Source organism: Vulpes lagopus, chromosome 10 (assembly GCF_018345385.1).
Source record: "Vulpes lagopus strain Blue_001 chromosome 10, ASM1834538v1, whole genome shotgun sequence".
Classification (NCBI taxonomy): Eukaryota; Metazoa; Chordata; class Mammalia; order Carnivora; family Canidae; genus Vulpes; species Vulpes lagopus.
Window position 1 is genome coordinate 97,804,390 of NC_054833.1, and position 20,070 is coordinate 97,824,459.

General features: G+C 39.0%; 1 long non-coding RNA gene across 1 annotated transcript in view; it reads left to right on the plus strand.

The window, feature by feature from the left end:
• LOC121499417 overlaps positions 1-8,299 on the plus strand; it is an 82,916-nt gene extending 74,617 nt beyond the window's left edge. Inside the window, exon 5 of the long non-coding RNA XR_005990117.1 lies at positions 8,056-8,299. This is a non-coding gene — a long non-coding RNA (uncharacterized LOC121499417). The remainder of the gene's footprint in view (positions 1-8,055) is intronic.
• The last annotated feature ends 11,771 nt before the right edge of the window (positions 8,300-20,070 follow it).

Genomic DNA, 20,070 nt, shown 5'->3' on the forward strand with positions numbered 1-20,070 from the left:
TTCCCTGAGCTGGATTTCCAGGATCAGACCCGCTGGAGATGGAGCTGGATCTCAGGTTGGGAGTGTTGGGTTCATTTCTTGACTTTGAGCAAGAGTGGAATCCCAGAGGCAAGAAGAGATTCTTCTGGGAAGGGCTGTCAAGAATATCTTCTTGTTTTTTGTTTGTTTTGGCTTTTTTGTTTGTTTGTTCTGGTTTTTTTTTTTTTTTGAAGGGCAACTCCTTCTTTTTAAGAATTGAGAAGCATGTCCTCAAAGTAGATGGTTGGGACATTATAATAATTAGTCTTATTTCTCTGGTAGCAAATTCACATGCCAAAATAGTTTTCTCTTTACTTGAAAATCCTTCCTATCTTGGGATGCACCATAAAGTGGGGAACAGTGGTTCCCAAGGGAATGGGGAAGCCACACTTAAGCCTACCCCAAGGGAATAGCAGTAGAATTGATGTTGCCTCTGAGTTCATCCTGCATGTATTGAAAGTTGAACTGCCTAGAAAGATGGAATATATATTTTGTCAGCCCAAGAATGCTTCTTACTTTGGGTGGGAATTCCTTTTTTCTTCGTGCATGAGGGCTTCATCCATCACTGCCCTTCATTGTCCAATTTCATTAACCTGAGCTTGTGTTCATCTTGTGGCAGCTTAATAACCTTTATTTGTGGAATCCCTCAAAGAAAGGCTTGGTTATAAATCCCACATCACAGAAATGAACGCATAAATGCCAATCTGTGTCACTGCATAATATTTATTATTTTAATTAAAGAAAATGGATAGTGACATTTATTAGGTCACAAGTTACTTGTTAATGGCAATGAATGACAAAAAAATTACTGATTTTATGAGCAAATCTTGGAACGCTTGTCAGTGGTTATTCTGCTGCACACTCAGTGTGAGTGGTGCTAACAATGCATCGGGCACATTTTTGGGAGTCAGTGCTTGTTATTGGTGAGACACACTTCCCATTTTTTAGTATATGTGCTGTCAAAGCAAGCATGAGACACACTTCCCATAACAGAAAGTATCACTTACTGAGGAGTCAGAACTGACTGGTGTATTCCACGTTGCTTTTCTCTGCCAGCTCTCTTTAGATGTAGTTTGGTTTTCTGAGATAATTACAGAAGTGTGTGCATGTGTGTCAGTTACTTCCCAAGCAGAATAAACATGGTGTCAGGAACCGGGGATTTGTATTAAAGTGTTGGTCTATCTATGAGGCATTCCATCTGAGTTACCCATACAGACTGAGAAATGAGAAAGGGTGGCGTATAATAATCCCAAGGCTGGGGACTTACAGGGTGTTTAAATGTGCATTATTTCATTTAATTCTCCTGCTACTGCCATGAGGAGTATACTTTATATCTCCATCTGTTTAGTCATTCAGTCAACATACATTATTGGAATTAGTTGTGTTAGGGAATAGTTTATGGATGAGAAAACAAACACACCATTGTTGAATAACTTGTGCATGGTCTATAGCCCGTGACAGTGCTGGGCGTGTGAACCCATCACTTGCATGACTTCAGAACCTCTGATCTTACCCGCCATAGAATCTTTTAACGATCAGGATTTTGACCACTGCAGTGGAGCAGCTAAGGAGATCTGTGCCTCTGAGGAGCTTGTGGCTACTAAAATTAATTTTTGTTTTGCCAGTATATCTAGAAATTTCTGTTTATCAGGGTTTTGACTCCGTCAGGCTTCTTTCCTGAGTGAACAGGCTGAATATTTAAAGCAGACTCATTTTTTTAAACAAAAATTGTTAGCTGTTTACAATCATAGCTGGTTATGGTTTTTATTTTAATGTATATTTTATTGCATTCTATTGATGGGGAAGTATTAAAATACAAGGGCTATATTGTTTTTACTTTAGTATGCTAGCAGTTGTTTTATTCCTTTAGTCCAGTGACAATGAGAAAAATTTTGTTCTAAAGATAGATTAAGGGGATCCCTGGGTGGCTCAGCAGTTTAATGCCTGCCATCGGCCCAGGACATGATCCTGGAGTCCTGGGATTGAGTCCTGCATCAGGCTCCCTGCATGGAGCCTGCTTCTCCCTCTGCCTATGTCTCTGCCTCTCTCCCTCTCTCTGTCTCTCATGAATGAATAAATAAAATCTTAAAAAAAAATAAAGACAGATACAATCTACCATCTACATTTACAAGATGAGTTTAAAGATAAGCCACATGAAGGGAGAAAGAGAATCAAATATTTATTGAATGCATACTTTGTATTAGCCATTATACTATATGCTTTACATGCATTATAACATTTAACTTTTAATACATGAATTACTATTTTCCAAGTGGGAAAATTGAGGCTCATACTCTTTCCATTATGCAAATAAAGGCTATTGCACACACTTGATGTCTATTCCTATGAAGCTTTAGATGTTGGGGCAGGCACTCACTATCTGACCTTTGTGAAAAAGTCTAGTGGTAATTTATATACATTAACATATATTTTAGGTGAGTTATAGTCAGTGGGTTTCAACAAAAGCATGCACCTGTATAATTGTCATCCCAATTGAGATGTAAAACATTAACAGCACTGCAGAAAGTGCCCTTTCTAGCTAATGCTAGCTTTCTAGCTTTCTAGCTAATGCTCGTCACCAACAGGCAACACTGTCCTGATTTCTTCATCTTAGGTTAGTTTTTCTCTTGTTCTTGGACTTCCTATTAATGCAGCTTTATGGTATACATTCTTGAACTTATGGCTTCTTTCATTCAGTGTATTGTTTTTTAGTCTTCCAGGTTGGCCTGTATATAAATAATTCATTTCTTTTTATTGCTAAGAGCATCACATTGCATGGATATACTGCCATTTTATTAATTCATCTGCTAATGGATATTTGTATTTTTTCCAGTTATGGGCGATTATGGATAAAGTTGCTATGAGCATTGTTTTGCAGGTCTTTGTACAAATGTTTGTTTTCATTTCTCTTGGGTAAATAGCTAGGATTGGGATTTCTTGGTCACAGGTAGGTGTATGTTTAACATAAGGAACTGCCAAACTGTTATCCAAAGTGGTTGTTCCATTTTATGTTCTCACCAGCGGTATGTGAAAGTTATGGTTGCCTTATAATTGCCAAAATCTGTAGCTGTCAAGCTTTTTAACCTGAGCCATTCTAGTAGTTGTGTTTGTTTTAATTTGTGTTTAGTTTTTATTTTAATTTGTATTTCCCTAATGACTAATGATGCTGGGTACTTTTCCTATGTATTTATTGAGTATTCAAATGTCTTCCTTCATAAGTGTCTACTCAAGTCTTTTGCCAACCTTCTATTTTCTAAAATTGGGCCATTTATGTGTATTTTATTTATTTGTAAGTGTTTTTTATATATTCTGGATTTAAGTTGGCTCTCAGATAAATATTTTGCAAATGTTTTCTTTCAGTCTATGGTTTATCTTTACATTTCCTCTTCCTCCTCCTCCTTTTTTTTGTAAACCTCCGTATTGAGGTATTATTGATATATAAATTGTTGCATATATTTTTCAATGGCTTTTCATTTTAAATCTAACTTATTCTTTTCCCCTTTATAATTGTAATTTTTTTAAATTAATTTTTATTGGTGTTCAATTTACCAACATACAGAAAAACACCCAGTGCTCATCCCATCAAGTGTCCACCTCAGTGCCCGTCACCCCTTCCCCTCCAACACCCGCCCTCCTCCCCTTCCACCACCCCTAGTTCGTTTCCCCGAGTTAGGAGTCTTTATGTTCTGTCTCCCTTCCTGATATTTCCCAACATTTCTTCTCCCTTCCTTTATATTCCCTTTCACCATTATTCATATTCCCCAAATGAATGAGAACATACACTGTTTGTCCCTCTCCGATTGACTTATTTCACTCAGCATAATACCCTCCAGTTCCATCCACGTTGAAGCAAATGGTGGGTATTTGTCGTTTCTAATTGCTGAGTAATATTCCATTGTATACATAAACCACATCTTCTTTATCCATTCATCTTTCGATGGACACCGAGGCTCCTTCCACAGTTTGGCTATTGTGGCCATTGCTGATAGAAACATCGGGGTGCAGGTGTCCCGACGTTTCATTGCATCTGAATCTTTGGGGTAAATCCCCAACAGTGCAATTGCTGGGTCGTAGGGCAGGTCTATTTTTAACGCTTTGAGGAACCTCCACACAGTTTTCCAGAGTGGCTGCACCAGTTCACATTCCCACCAACAGTGTAAGAGGGTTCCCTTTTCTCCACATCCTCTCCAACATTTGTGGTTTCCTGCCTTGTTAATTTTCCCCATTCTCACTGGTGTGAGGTGGTATCTCATTGTGGTTTTGATTTGTATTTCCCTGATGGCAAGTGATGCGGAGCATTTTCTCATGTGCATGTTGGCCATGTCCATGTCTTCCTCTCTGAGATTTCTCTTCATGTCTTTTGCCCATTTCATGATTGGATTGTTTGTTTCTTTGGTGTTGAGTTTAATAAGTTCTTTATAGATTTTGGAAACTAGCCCTTTATCTGATATGTCATTTGCAAATATCTTCTCCCATTCTGTAGGTTGTCTTTTAGTTTTGTTGACTGTATCCTTTGCTGTGCAAAAGCTTCTTATCTTGATAAAGTCCCAATAGTTCATTTTTGCTTTTGTTTCTTTTGCCTTTGTGGATGTATCTTGCAAGAAGTTACTGTGGCCAAGTTCAAAAAGGGTGTTGCCTGTGTTCTCCTCTAGGATTTTGATGGAATCTTGTCTCACATTTAGATCTTTCATCCATTTTGAGTTTATCTTTGTGTATGGTGAAAGAGAGTGGTCCAGTTTCATTCTTCTGCATGTGGATGTCCAATTTTCCCAGCACCATTTATTGAAGAGACTGTCTTTCTTCCAATGGATAGTCTTTCCTCCTTTATCGAATATTAGATGACCGTACATTTCAGGGTCCACTTCTGGGTTCTCTATTCTGTTCCATTGATCTATGTGTCTGTTTTTGTGCCAGTACCACACTGTCTTGATGACCACAGCTTTGTAGTACAACCTGAAATCTGGCATTGTGATGCCCCCAGATATGGTTTTCTTTTTTAAAATTCCCCTGGCTATTCGGGGTCTTTTCTGATTCCACACAAATCTTAAAATAATTTGTTCTAACTCTCTGAAGAAAGTCCATGGTATTTTGATAGGGATTGCATTAAACGTATAAATTGCCCTGGGTAACATTGACATTTTTACAATATTAATTCTGCCAATCCATGAGCATGGAATATTTTTCCATCTCTTTGTGTCTTCCTCAATTTCTTTCAGAAGTGTTCTATAGTTTTTAGGGTATAGATCTTTTACCTCTTTGGTTAGGTTTATTCCTAGGTATCTTATGCTTTTGGGTGCAATTGTAAATGGGATTGACTCCTTAATTTCTCTTTCTTCAGTCTCATTGTTAGTGTATAGAAATGCCATTGATTTCTGGGCATTGATTTTGTATCCTGCCACGCTACCAAATTGCTGTATGAGTTCTAGCAATCTTGGGGTGGAGGCTTTTGGGTTTTCTATGTAGAGTATCATGTCATCGGCGAAGAGGGAGAGTTTGACTTCTTCTTTGCCAATTTGAATGCCTTTAATGTCTTTTTGTTGTCTGATTGCTGAGGCGAGGACTTCCAGAACGATGTTGAACAGCAGTGGTGAGAGTGGACATCCCTGTCTTGTTCCTGATCTTAGGGGAAAGGCTCCCAGTGCTTCCCCATTGAGAATGATATTTGCTGTGGGCTTTTCGTAAATGGCTTTTAAGATGTCGAGGAAAGTTCCCTCTATCCCAACACTCTGAAGGGTTTTGATCAGGAATGGATGCTGTATTTTGTCAAATGCTTTCTCTGCATCTAATGAGAGTATCATATGGTTCTTGGTTTTTCTCTTGCTGATATGATGAATCACATTGATGGTTTTACGAGTGTTGAACCAGCCTTGTGTCCCAGGGATAAATCCTACTTGGTCATGGTGAATAATTTTCTTAATGTGTTGTTGGATCCTATTGGCTAGTATCTTGTTGAGAATTTTTGCATCCATGTTCATCAGGGATATTGGTCTGTAATTCTCCTTTTTGGTGGGGTCTTTGTCTGGTTTCGGAATTAAGGTGATGCTGGCCTCATAGAACGAATTTGGAAGTACTCCATCTCTTTCTATCTTTCCAAACAGCTTTAGTAGAATATAATTGTAATTTTCATTGTTCAATCTACTCCAAGGCTATGAAGATACTTCCCTGTGTCATCTCCTAGTAGTTTTGTAGTTTGGTTTTTACAGTTAGGTCTGTAGGTCATCTTAAATTGATATTTATATTTGGATTGAAGTAAAGGTTGAGGTTCATTTTTTACCGTATGGACATTACATTGTTTTAGCTCCATTTGTTGAAAGGCCTCCTTTCTCCTTTGAATTGCTTTGGTAACTTTATAAAAAAAAATCCTACTACCATGTATAGGTCTATGTCTGGACTTTGTTCCATTGATCTATTTATGCATTTTGTATCAGTACTGCACAGATCTATGTCCTTTGCATTTCCATGTAAATTTCAGAATTAGGTTGTAAGTTTCTAAAAAAACAAAACAAAACAAAAAACAAAACCCACCTTATGGGATTTTGATTAGTGCTATGTTAGATTTATACCCCAAAGATACAGATGTAGTGAAACACCGGGACACCTGCACCCCCAATGTTTATAGCAGCAACGTCCACAATAGCCAAACTGTGGAAGGAGCCTCGGTGTCCTTCGGTAGATGAATGGAAAAATAAGATGTAGTATATATACACAATGGAATATTACCCAGCTATTAGAAAGGATGAATACCCACCATTTGCTTCGACGTGGAGAAGGACAATCATCATATGGTTTCATTCATACGGGGAACATAAGAAATAGTGAAAGCAATTATAAGGAAAAGGAGGGAAAATGGGAAAAATTAGAGTGGGAGAAAAACCATGAGAGATTCCTAACTCTGGAAACGAACAAAGGGTTGTGGAAGGGGAGGTGGGTAAGGGGATGGAGTAACAGGGTGACAGGCACTGAGGAGAGCAGTTGATGGGATGGGCCCTGGGTGTTATACTATATGTTGGCAAATTGAACTTCAATTAAAAAAAAAAAGAAAAATACAGGTCAGTTTGGAAGAGAATTGGGTATCTCAAAGTACTGAATCTTCAAATACATGAGCATCATCTATCACCATTTATTAGGGAGTTTCTTAGTTTCTTTAGGAGTTTCATAGTTTTTAAGGATGAGAGTCTTCGTGAGTCTTGCATGTTGTCTCTATTTCATCTGTGTTGTAAATTTACACTTAAGTATTTTTTTGCTGTTGTAAATGGTATAATTTTAGAATTTTATTTTGTAATTGTTCATTTCTAGTACATTGGAATGGACTTTTGTACATTTACTAGTTCTAAAACTTAAGAACTAGATTACTTAAGATTTTCTATATACAATTGTTGTAATCTGAAAGTAAAGACATTTTTACTTCTTTCTTTCATTTTGTATACCTTTTATTATTCCTACATTATTGCTCTGTCTAGGATTTCCATTAAATAGAAGAAGTGAGAGCAGAAATCCTTTCCTAGTCCTCTCCTGGGGGAAAATGCCACTTTTCACTATTACATGTGATGCCATTTGTAAATTTTATTTTTTTGATAGACGCTTTTTAATCAAGTTGAAGGATTGATTTTTCTTTGTTCCCAGTTACTGAGTTTTGTTTTTTAAAATTGTGAATGGTGGCAGCCCAGGTGGCTCAGCGGTTTAGCGCCACCTTCAGCCCAGGGCCTGATCCTGGAGACCTGGGATCCCTGCATGGAGCCTGCTTCTCCCTCTGCCTGTGTCTCTGCCTCTCTCTCTCTCTCTCTCTCTCTCTCTGTCTGTCTGTCTCTGTCTCTCACGAATAAATAAATAAAATCTTTAAAAAATAAAATAAAATAAAATAAATAAAATAAAATAAAATAAAATAGTGAATGGGTGTTGAACTTTGTCACATTCTTTTTTGAATCTATTGTGTTAAGTCACCATAGCATGAATTTTCCTTTATACTGATGGTATGGTCAGTTACATTCACTGACTTTCTTTTCTTTTTTTTTTTAATTTTATTTATTTATTCATAAGGGACACCGATTGAGAAAGAGGGAGAGGCAGAGGGAGAAGCAGGCTCCATGCAGGGAGCCCGACGTGGGACTCGATTCCCGGTCTCCAGCACCACACCCTGGGCTGAAGGCGGCGCTAAACCGCTGAGCCACCAGGCCTGCTCTCATTGACTTTCTAATATTAAACCAATCTTACATATTTATGATAGAGACTATTTGATCATAATGTATTACCTTTTAATAAATTACTGGATTTGTTTTGTAAATATTTTGACTAGGGTTTTTCTGTCTTGTTAAAAAGGGACATTGGCCTGAAATTTTCTTTCTTTTTCCCTTTTGCCTTTTTTCTGGTTTTTGTGTCAGGATTATATTGGCCTCATAAAATGAGTTGGGAAGTATCTCCCCTCCTGTATTTCCTGAGAGTTTATGTAAGACTGGTTCCTTATTGAATTCGTGAAGGACTGAAATTTTCTTTGTGGAAATGTTTTTAATTATGAATTCATTTTTTCAACAGATACAACACTACTCAGGTGTTCTGTTACTTTCTGTGAAGTTCCGGTAATTTGTGTCTTTCAAGGAATTCATCCACTTCATCTGTGTTGTTAAATATATCCTATATGTTTGTTCATAATAGTCCCTTACTATCATTATAATGTCTGTAGTTATATCTTCTTTTTCATTAGTGATATTGGTAATTTATAGTTATCTTTTTTTGATCAGATTTGCTAGTAATGCTCAATTTTATTGGTCTTTTAGAAGACTCTGCTTTTTCCTTTGTTGATTTTTCATTATTGATTTTTATTTTACTGATTGCCTGTCTTTATTATTTCTTCCTTTTAGTTACCTTATTTAAATTTGCTCTTCTTTTCTACTGTCTTTCTAGCAATGGGTCATTGATTTTAGACCACTTTATTTTTTTAATATAAGCTTTTAAAGCTATAAATTTCCCTCTAAACACTGCTTTAGGTACAACATGCACATTTTGACACATTGTGTTTTTCATTATCATTCAGGTAGAAATATTTTCTCATTTCCCTAATATCTTTCTTTCTTTGAAGTATGGATTATTTAGAAGCATGTTGTATATTTTAAAAAATATTTAGATATTTTATAGACATTATTTCTTGTTTAATTTCTTTTAAAATTATTTTACATTATCTTCTATCAGTGTTTTATAAGCTCATAATCTTTTTAAAAAAATATTTATTTATTTATTTTAGAGAGAGAGTGTATGGAGGGGGAAGGGGAGAGGGAGAGAGAGAATCTCAAGCAGACTCCCTGCTGAGCATAGAGCCTGACATTGGGTTTGATCTCTCTACCTGAGCCAATCATGACCTGAGCTTAAATCAAGAGTCAGAGCCTTAACTGACTGAGTCACCCAGGCACCTCTAAGCTCATAATCTCTTACTCCTTTTCACCATTTAACTCCTTACAATTAATTAATTAGTAAATAATGCTGCACTATATATGTTTGTGTGTGTACATGTGTATTCTTGTCCTCCTTGTTTGCTTAAAGGCGTATTACCAGGAGTGAAATTACAGATTTAGAGTATGCAGTTTTTTTCAAAATCTTTTTTTCCCAAGCATTCTTTCATGTATCTGCTACTCTTGCCTCATCTTACTGATCTGGATTCAATTTTTTTTTTAAGGAATCATAGAATCAACTACAGAGATTACTGTCTACATGGAATACAAAGTCAATAGGGCCGACTGAAGTTGTATATATAATACGGCTTTTCTGTTTTATAAACCTCCTAGATTCCACGAGAGGTAAATAGTCTTTCCTATTTTCTGTCTCCAAATACAGTTTCATTTTCAAACTTTAGGGCTGTAGGAGTAATAATCACGCAGAAATTCTGGTCACATCCTAGTAGCTATCTTCCTTTTTTTTTTTTTTTTTTAAGGAAGCATTTTTTTTTTTTTTTAATTTCTGACCCCCATAGAAGACCCTTGGAAATCATTTTCTTGACACACTTAATTCTTGCTATCTACCTAGGATTTTGGAGCAATCAAGGGTCTCACAGCAGGCTCAAGAGCTGTATAACATTTCCTTTCTAAGCACCTTGCTTAGAATGATAAACCTACTACGGTCCTAAAATCAGGCCATAGGGTTGCTTTAGTATATCTTCTTCATGGTTTAGTGAAATCCATAGATCTCTGAGAACACATAGACTTCCCCAAGTTCTAATCTGTTTCTGATAGAGTCAGTACATTCATAGTAAACGTATCAATTCACTTCTATTCTAGGGTTAATTATTAGTCTATGGGGCAGATGTACATTGTATATTGGGATATATAATAATGACAGATAAGTCTCTAAAATGTATGCTTAGGGGGCATCAGGGAGGCTCAGTTGGTTAAGTGTCCACCTTCAGTTCAGGTCGTGATCCCAGAATCCTGGGATCAAGCCCTGTGTCAGGCTCCCTGCTCATCAGGGAGCCTATTTCTCCCTCTCCCCACCCCCCTTTTGCTCTCTCTCACTATCCATCTCTCTCAAATAAATAAATCTTAAAAAAATAAACTGTATGCTTAGTTTACATGGGCTTCTTCTTGTGTAAACAATAATTCATACATGGTAAATAGGCTCCATATTCAGGTAAGCACTTAGCCTTTGAGTACATGTGGAATTCAGTGGGGACTCATATGTACTAGTTTGTCTTGTTGAATCTCTGCTGTTTCTGCTGGATACAGCTGAATCTGCTGCCACTAAGAGCAGACCAGATTCAAAATGAGGAGAATTAAACTTTTTCTCTCACTAGGAGGAGTTAGCAAATACTGCCATGTTTAATTTTTCATAAAATGGAAAAAAAAAAAAAAAGGAAGCCTGGGTGGCTCAGCGGTTGGGCGCCTGCCTTCAGCTCAGGTTGTGATCCCAGGGTTTGGGATCGAGTCCTACATCGGGCTCCCTGTCAGGAGCCTATTTTTCTCTCTGCCTGTGTCTCTTCCTCTCTCTCTCTCAGTCTGTGTCTCTCATGAATAAATAAATACATCTTTTTAAAAAAATGAGAGGTAAAAAAAAGAAAAGCTATAGTATTAGTCTGGGATTAGTCAGGAAAACAGAACCACCACATATATTATGGGAAAAAGAAGTATACTATATGAACCTGGCTTCCATGAATGTGGGAGAAGTCAAGTTTTGATGGTTTGGAAGCCAGAACATCAGAGTCACAGTCACTAATGACTGAGGCTTGACACAGTGGGGCAGTGGGGCAGCCCCTGGGGATGAGGAGCCACTGCATAAAGCACCATCCTACACAATGGGAGCTCACAGAGAGGTCTGTAAAGCTGCCACATCTAGCTGCCAGAGTATTCTTAAAACAATGGCATCTACTTCTCTGCCACCTTCCAAATATCATGCAAATTACTGTCAAATTACTGTGTCATTCCTGAGCACAGGAGTCTCATGTGAATCCATAGGGGGAAGGAGATTATGTAAATGGACTTCCCAGCCTTGTAAAAGGAATGATGGAAAGGTCAACCTAACGAGTTCCAGAACAGAGACTCTCTTCCTTTGTGCTCTCATAACATCTAATACATGGTTAGCACCATGCAGGCATTCTATAAGTACTGCCCTTCTTTCCATTTCCACAAGATCCCTTTTGAGACTTGTACTCTACTATAATAGGAAACGAGGAAATCAGCCACAATGACCTACCTAAATCCTCAGTGCACCCCTAAGAGATGGAGTCTGTGTGTGATCTGACGTGCTGGAACAGTGCTTCTACCGTACATGTGATCCCTCTATGGAGCCTGGAATTGCTGTAGTCATGTTGCCTCTCTTTCCAGAAAGAGCGATTTAGTTGGCTTAACATATATCTGTTTAGAATGTAGATACCCTGGAAACAGTGAAATCGTCTATGATGTTAGTCAATGAGATGTCTCATTGACATTGCTTGCTGACATAAAAGGGCTGTCATGAAAAGAGTTAGTGTTAGAAGGGCATAATGAATCTGAAGAATGGTCACTGGGTATTTTGTCAAAGGGTCACTATTTTTGTAAAAGGTCCTCAGACAAGAAGAAGCATCAGATGAATAGGGCCATCAGATTTGAGGTTCATCAGCTGCTAAAGGTTGGTACACAAGCACCTGGGACCTAGAGGCAGAGGAGAGAAAGCTCCAGGAAGACAGGAAGAAAGAAAGTGAATATGTCCCTGATGAATGACATTCTGCTTGAAAGTTTGTCTCAGGTTATTCATTCATATTTAAACACAGTCTACAAACTTAGAAGGAACATCAACTCTTAGATCTGGTATCTTGAACTGAACTAAGGTGGTAGACAAACTGCTAAGTGGCATGAATTCTTTGGCAATCTGCTCACAGATTACAGAATTTGGGTAGAGGGAATCCAGTGTAGGGCTTGGGTGCTTTAGGCTTTTCCTGGTTAGGAAAGCCGCCTACCACCCAAGCCCCATTGCAAGGGAGGGTAGGCTGGCAGACACACTTCCTATCTCTTCTTTCAGGATGATCTAAGAGGCTGAGAGTGGCCTTGCAAAGCTGCAACCAAATAGTTATGATGCCTTACTTAGCAGCTTGGAGCAGCCTATTGTGTGAAGGACAGCTACTGGGGAACCCTTTTCCTCTCTGTAAGGTTGTCATCCGACAGCCTCACTTAGTTGTCTCTCAGTTGTTTTAATCAAACCTTTCATTGTTAGTTGATTTAACATTTCAAGTCTTGCCCTGTATATACATTCAAATTCCACTTTACTTACTTGTACCTATCTAAACAACTAACACCAAGTTCTTGTGTTTTTAGCACATAAGGAAACTTGATGATTAACACAAAGAGTGAGAAGAGAATTTTGCATGCATTTTCTTTCTGCTTTCAGGATTGGTGTCATCTCCACTTTGTTGACTTCCTGTTTCCTAGCATGGAGACATCATCATCATCATCAAAATGATTTCAATGATCATTATCACCCCATGATGGCTGGTGGCTATTGAGCACTTACTCAGTGCCCAGGGGCCTTGTAAGTGCTTAGTATGTAATATTGAATTTAGTTCTTAAAAGATCCCTAAGGGTTTACAATTATTGTAACAGGGTAACACCCTGTTACTTGCCCAGGGTCACACCTTAGATGCAAATCCTTGGTTGGAATTCAGTGGGGAAGACTGAGTAGGTCTTGTCTTACTCTTGGTATATTATGTTGGTAAACTCAGAAACTAAATGATCTCAGCAACTGTGGGAAAGAGATAAGTTACAAATTCCTTATGTTTCTATTTTTTAATCCATAGGTACTAACCTTGTTCTTTTGACTCATTTCATATTTTGATCCTTAAAATACACCAAATTACTCTTTATTATTAATCCTTACAGTATTCTTTAAAAATTTATTTATTTATTTATTCATGAGAGAGACAGAGAGAGAGAGAGAGAGAGAGAGGGAGGGAGAGACATAGGCAGAGGGAGATGCAGGCTCCCTGTGGGGATCCTGATGCAGAACTCGATCCCAAGACCCCAGGATCACTACCTGAGCCGAAGGCAGACATTCAACCACTGAGCCACCCAGGTACCCCTTTACAGTTCCTTTGATTTTATTCTAACTTTATTTTCAAAGACATAGGTGCTTCTATGCATGCTTCTGTGTGTGTATGCTTCTAAGGGTGATACTATAAATCATTTATTAAATTCTAGTTCACCTTCACACCCAACTCTAAGATCTTGAATAGAAACTTGATTTTCAGGGGCTTTCAGAATAGCATGAGCTACATTAGAAACATGTTTTACAGATCTATGACTCCCTTACATGATGGGATTTTGGACTAAAAGGGCAGGTTGGGAATGAAGAAAGAAAAGAGAGGTATAATAGACAGTAGAGCTACAGAAGAAAACTTTACTAAACAGCCTTGAGACAAAGATAAAGAAAAGCCAAATATAAGTATTCTTTGGTTTTCATTGGGGCCCCTATGTCAGAAAATGGGGAGAGGCTCAGACTTGAGCTAAAGATAGTGATGGAGTCTAGAATACTAAAGAGGGGGCTAAGGTTATATGGTTAATTTGTGTCTTGAGAAATATGTTCTGGGGAATGTGAAGAGAAGCTGGCTAGGTTAATAAATGTCCCATTTAAATCATCCATAGCACCTCAGTGGGGCCAAGGTCAGGGGACTGAAACAAGATAAAGCCTTTCTTTGCCTCTCTCAACCACGTCTCTTCTCCATTCCAGAAAACCAGCTTATAGTCCTTGCATGTCCTGCTCTGTATTTGTGGTTAAAGAAATACAAAAATGCAGGGCCAGCTACTTTAGAAGGTTTAGAGACAGCTTATCTCATTGAGATACAGTGTTGACGTTTCCAACCATTAACATGTTCACATTTGCATACATTGTGGACCGCTTTTTTCTATGATTTTTACCCTTTTAGTGGCCTAGTTTTGGATTGTCTACTTATAGGAATAGTTTGTAGCTTGGTCAGTTATACTGTGCTATTGACTGAATGTCTATGTCCCCTCAAAATTCACAACCCTAAGCCCTGATGTGATGGTACTTGGAGATGGAAGGGGAACCCTCATAATGGGATTAGTGCCCTGATAAAAAGGTACACTTTCTCCTGTTTTGCACTCTCTCATGTGAAGATACAATCAGAAGACAGGCATCTGCAAACTATAAAGTAGACCCTCAAACAACAGGCTGGCATTTTGATCTTGGATGCCCCCGCCTCCAGAACTGTGAAAAATAAATATCTGTTATCTAAGCCACCCCATTAGTGGTAATTCATTATGGCAACTCAAACTGACTGAGATACATCATTATGGTTGACAGTTTTGAAATCTTTACAGGAAAAGAAAGCTTTAATCAAGTCAGTTGAGAAGAGCATAGCATCAGGGAAGTAGTATAGACCTTGAGGTCATACAGGGTTGGGATTGTATCCTTCCCAGTTCTCATACAGGAAATAGGTGGCTTTAGACAAATTGCCTAATTTCTTTGAATATGAATTTCTTAATCAGAAACTCTGGGGATATTGCTCCTGAAAGATTCAGGCCTATAAAATATGTGAATTTCTTAATTCTGAGTTGGTATGTGATAGACCTCAATAAGAAGTAGCTATTCTTCATACCTATGAGAATGACCAGCAGATTTTGTTGGACAACACCATGTGCTGGGGAGGGTGTGGAGCAGCCTGGTGGGAGTGTAATTTGGCACAGCCACTTTGGAAACCTGTTTGGCACTATCCATTAAAGCTAAACATCTGCAGACCCCATAACCAGCAATTCCATCCCGGGTGTATACCCCACAGAAGTGCATACATATGTGGCCCAAAGGACATGTACAGGAATGATCACAGAAACAATATTCACATTTGTCAACACCCCCAAACCACTCAAATGTCTGTCAAGAGTCAATCCAGCAATGAAAAAAATCAATTATAGCTGAATGTAGCAATTTGGATGAATCTCACAAAGGTAACAGTAAGTGATAGAAGCCAGATGTAAAAGAATACATATGGTGTGATACCATTTGTGTGAAGTTCAAAGGCAAGCAAGCAGAGTCCATGTGTTAGAAGTGAGGAGGAAGTGGCTGGTGGCTAAGGGGTGACAAGAAGTCCCAGGAGGCTGGTCACATTCTACATGTTGTTGATCATTTCTTGATCTGATACCAAGAGTACAGGCACTTTATAAAAATTCTTTGAGACACATTTGTGACTTGTGTCCTTTTCTGTGTATTTTTGTAGTTAATAAAAATTTCATTCCTCTTTATCGTTATTAGCAGTCTTTAGAGGTGTTTGCTTTTTCTCTTATTTTTGTGCCCCCTGCTCCAGCCGGAGCCTTGTGCTGTGAAGACAAATCCCAATGCTCCAGACTCCCTCTCTTGTCAGCTTTCTGCCCACCCCCCTGAGTAATCTCAGAGACAGCACTGTAAAATCAGACTTGACTCTCCTGTACACCAAACTCTTCCTTCGGCAGGGAGGAGACAGCAGCCCTGCCCCTCAGGCGCGCTGCTCTGCCAGCCCCTCAGAGTTCTTGGTTGATTAAACTCTACATCTTGCAGAGCTTGCAAAGTCCAGGATGTTGTTTAGATGTAAGCCTGTGGAGGGAGGCCCTGGTGGAAATGCTCCTAATCAGAAGCGAAGAATACAAGGGGTTGTTCACTGCATGCTTAGACACAAGTTTATCTGTAGGTCCTTGTAGAAACTAAACTGATGGCTAGAGAGAGATCCTGTTTTTAAGAAGAAGATTGGTTAGCTTTAGAGAAAAAAAAAAAGAAAGCCATCTGAAGCACTAAGCAAAGTTGGTAGAAATTTCTATGACCTCAGTCTCTTCCATTCCCTCAGGGACCCATGTCTTTTATGTGAAAATGTTTGGGCACCTAGTATGTATCCGACTTGGTATGATGCTTATACAAATGTCATCTCAAATAGCATTAGTCCATCTAGATAGCATTGGTCTATACTCCAGATGGGGAAACTGAGTCTCAGGGAGCTTAAGTAAGTTGGACATACAACTCTACTTTTTAAAGATTTTATTTATTTATTCATGAGAGATACACAGAGAGAGGGAGAGACACAGGCAGAGGGAAAAGCGGGCTCCCTGTGGGGAGCCTGATGCAGGACTCAGTCCCGGGATCCCAGGATCACACCCTGAGTGGAAGGATCACACCCTGAGCTCTACCACTGAGCCACCCAGGAGTCCCTGGACATACAACTGTTAAAGTAATTCAGGAATAGCTGATTTTTAGATATACCTGTTTGATGGCTATAGTTGACAATCACCAAGCAAATGAGTACAATGAATTTCATACTCAAAGAATTGATGAAACTGATGCTAGGATCATCTCTGCAGAAAGTCAGGGTTAAATCTAGTGGTGATGAAGAGATCTCAGCAAGCAAAAGTTGAACAAGCCAAGAGGAGGCCTCAATGACATCTACATCATTACTTCTCTTAATTTCTGGAAGTTTCATTATTTTGTCATACTCTGATTTCAGGATGCAGGTGCTTGTCCTGGGTTCCTGGCCAGGTTGCAGGCTTCCTAGGGTAAGCACATATTCTTACATGGTGTCTAGGCCAGGACTGCACGTGATGATCCCCTAACCCCCTGCCATGAGCGTTTGGCAATCAGATTTGGTCATTACCACATCTCAGTGGCCGTAAGAAAATGTCATGTATTTGGTCCTTGGTCATTCTCTGTGACCTCTGATATGCCCAGTAATTGTAACCCTTTGGGACATAGTGGGTTTTCTTTTGTCAGACTAGTGGGTAACTGACATTGCCACTCTGTCCATTCGTTGTCACAGTCACTGCTCATCAGCTAACTCATTCCTTGAAAGTCTATTGATTAAAGATAAACCACAACAGTGGCCCAAGTGCCTGACTGAGTTGCAGTGCCTCATTTTAGGGCTCCCTGCCAACTCCTTGGGCAGTTCTACTTGCCCAATTAAATACATTGCATCATACTGACTACATTTGCAAAGGCTCCTCTCTCTATTCACCTGTTATTGAGCATTAAAGGCAAACTCAATTTTATGCAGATAAATAGAGTTTAGTGGTAATGTGCCATATGACCTTTGAAGTGACAAGATGACACTAATTTTTAGGGATTCTACGTTCTCAGGCTGTCACTGTTGAGCATGTAACTTGATGAGAAGTGGAGGTCTCTGCATTTTGAGGACGTACTTACAGTTTAACATGCTGTTTCAAATGTAAGGAGGCCCTCTCTTTAATTTTTTTTCACCAGCTTGACAGTTTTTCAAACATATTCACTGTCAGCCCTAACAACCTGTCAACAAATGCCATTATGTGAAAATTGCCAAGATTCACTTGAGGACTGTGAAAAGTGACAGACATGCCACACGGATAAGTTTCTCAAAAACCCAGGGCTGAAACTTTTGAAAGACACTCTGGCCCTTCCAAGGGAAAAATGAACAGTCAGATCTCCAGGAAAAAAAACCCATACACTTGTCATATCAGATATCTGTTTCTTTCCAGGGCAAATTGAGGTGTATGTGAAAGAATAAAACATACAGCGGACAATAGCGGCAGAAAGCTGAGGCTGGGCTGTGTCTCCACTGTTCTCTATAAATCCAAGAAAGGAATGGAAAACCATTTTTTTTCCTTCCTACTGGAGAATTTAAGGGGAGGTTTCCTTCATTTTTTAGGGGGACTGTTTCTGGGGATAGAAGTGGAGAAGAAAGAGTGGCTTAGAGAAAGCAAAGTGGAGCCAACCACAAACCTCAGAAAAATGACAACTTGTCCTAATATTGGTATGGGACATGTCTGGCAGGAAAGTATGGTGTGAGGAGAATATGGTGGTGTAGTACAAAGAGCCTTGGATTTGAAATTAGGGGACTTGGAGTTGAATCCCAACTCTACTATTTAAGCGTTTTCTGGCCTTGAGCATTTTAATTTAGTTTCTCCTGCCTCAGGTTCCGCATCTGTGCACTGGGAATGATGATACCCACCCCAAAGTGTTGTCATGAGGGGTAAGTGAAATAATGTATGAATGGGACTTTGCTCAAAAAAAAAAAAAATAGAATTGAAATCTGAGACTCAAGACTCAAACTGACTTGGCAAGAGAATGTTTCTGACCTGAAGAGTCATAGATCTCATTTTAGATGTTCACCAGGCTCTTCATTTATAACTGAGGTTTCTGTTTACCCATGTTCAACTCAAGTGAAATGTTTTGTGTTTTGGATGACATGTCAAACCAAAGGCAACCTGCCCATGAACACTGATGGTGAGAGAGGGAATCAGGTAGCACAGAAGGGAAGGAAGCTGGCTTGGACTGCTGATGGTAGACTCTTCTGTCCAAATGATGTGTGTCCATTCTTTGATTTGTCCACAGGCCTGGGGCTGCTGAGTTTTGTTGTTATTGTTCGGACATTTTTCTCCTTTTTATTTTAAACTCCAGGGCTTACTATCTGCTTCTGTCTTACATCTGCCTCTCCAGAGATGAGGAATTCTTCCCTAATGAGGAATTCGTGTAGGAGACCATCAAAGGGACCAAGATGACAAAAATCCCAAGTCCTTTATAAAGAGAGGGAGGGTTGGACTTCAAGTTTTGAGTGCTTTTTCCCAAGAAAGCTTAAAAAGGAGATATTTAAATGAATTAGGCAAGGATTTTTAGGGATCCAGACTAAAAGGTAGAGTCTGAGGTCTGTGGGCATTTCAATGCTCAGTGTACCTGTGTGTTTTCCCCCACGTTCCCCTTCTATGCTACTTTCAAAGCCACCTTCCTATTTTTAGATATTTCTGGGAGCCCTTTGTAGTTTTAGAGTAGCTTCTATTTTCCTGTTATGATTGGGATATCTTCAAAAAGACTTGAAAGTTATTTCCTTTCCTGTGTTTGCTATTTGGACCTTATGTGTTGACACTGTGCTAGTGGTTCAGAGGAACATGCTTGATGCTACTCAGGAAGCATTGATCCATTCAGGGGTCTCAAATGCTGGTTGGTTGGCAGTTGTTAAGGGCCCTCAATATCCCGTATGAAAGTCCAAAGGACAAATACCCTCTGAATGGACTGGGTGTAAAATCCACATTTGCAGGTTTGTGACCTCCTTCTTATGATCTGCACTACTTGTGATTGAATGTGGAAATGGTGGTAATGGTGCAGGGACAAAAGAGAGAAGGGCTGGGAAGATATGAATATGTGGTCACAGATTTGCCCTTGTAAAGGTTTGTAAAAAACCTTGACCCATGTTTATCAGATATGAGACATGATGAACTATTTAATACAGCTCACTCTCTCTGAGCCTCAGTTTCTGCCAACTGTAAAGTAGGGATAATGTGTGTGTTTCAGAGCCCTCAGGGGAATGAACTGACCTGGGGTGTAAGAAAACAAAGTAATCACTCTGTGACTACCTATGGATCTGATTTAGGGGTAGCCATGGTGGTCTTAGCGATTTGTGATGATAGTGCTCTTGGAAGCCATTTGACTGGAGAAAAAGGTTAGTATCTAAGACATTCTCTCTTCTGTGAAAGTCATAAAGTTGCTATTAGTTATGATGGTGATGATAATGAAGATAGTAATGATAGCTCTAGCTTATTAGTATTTCCTTTGTGCTGTGTATTCTGCATGTGTAATATCGTTTAGCCTCCCATGTAATCTATC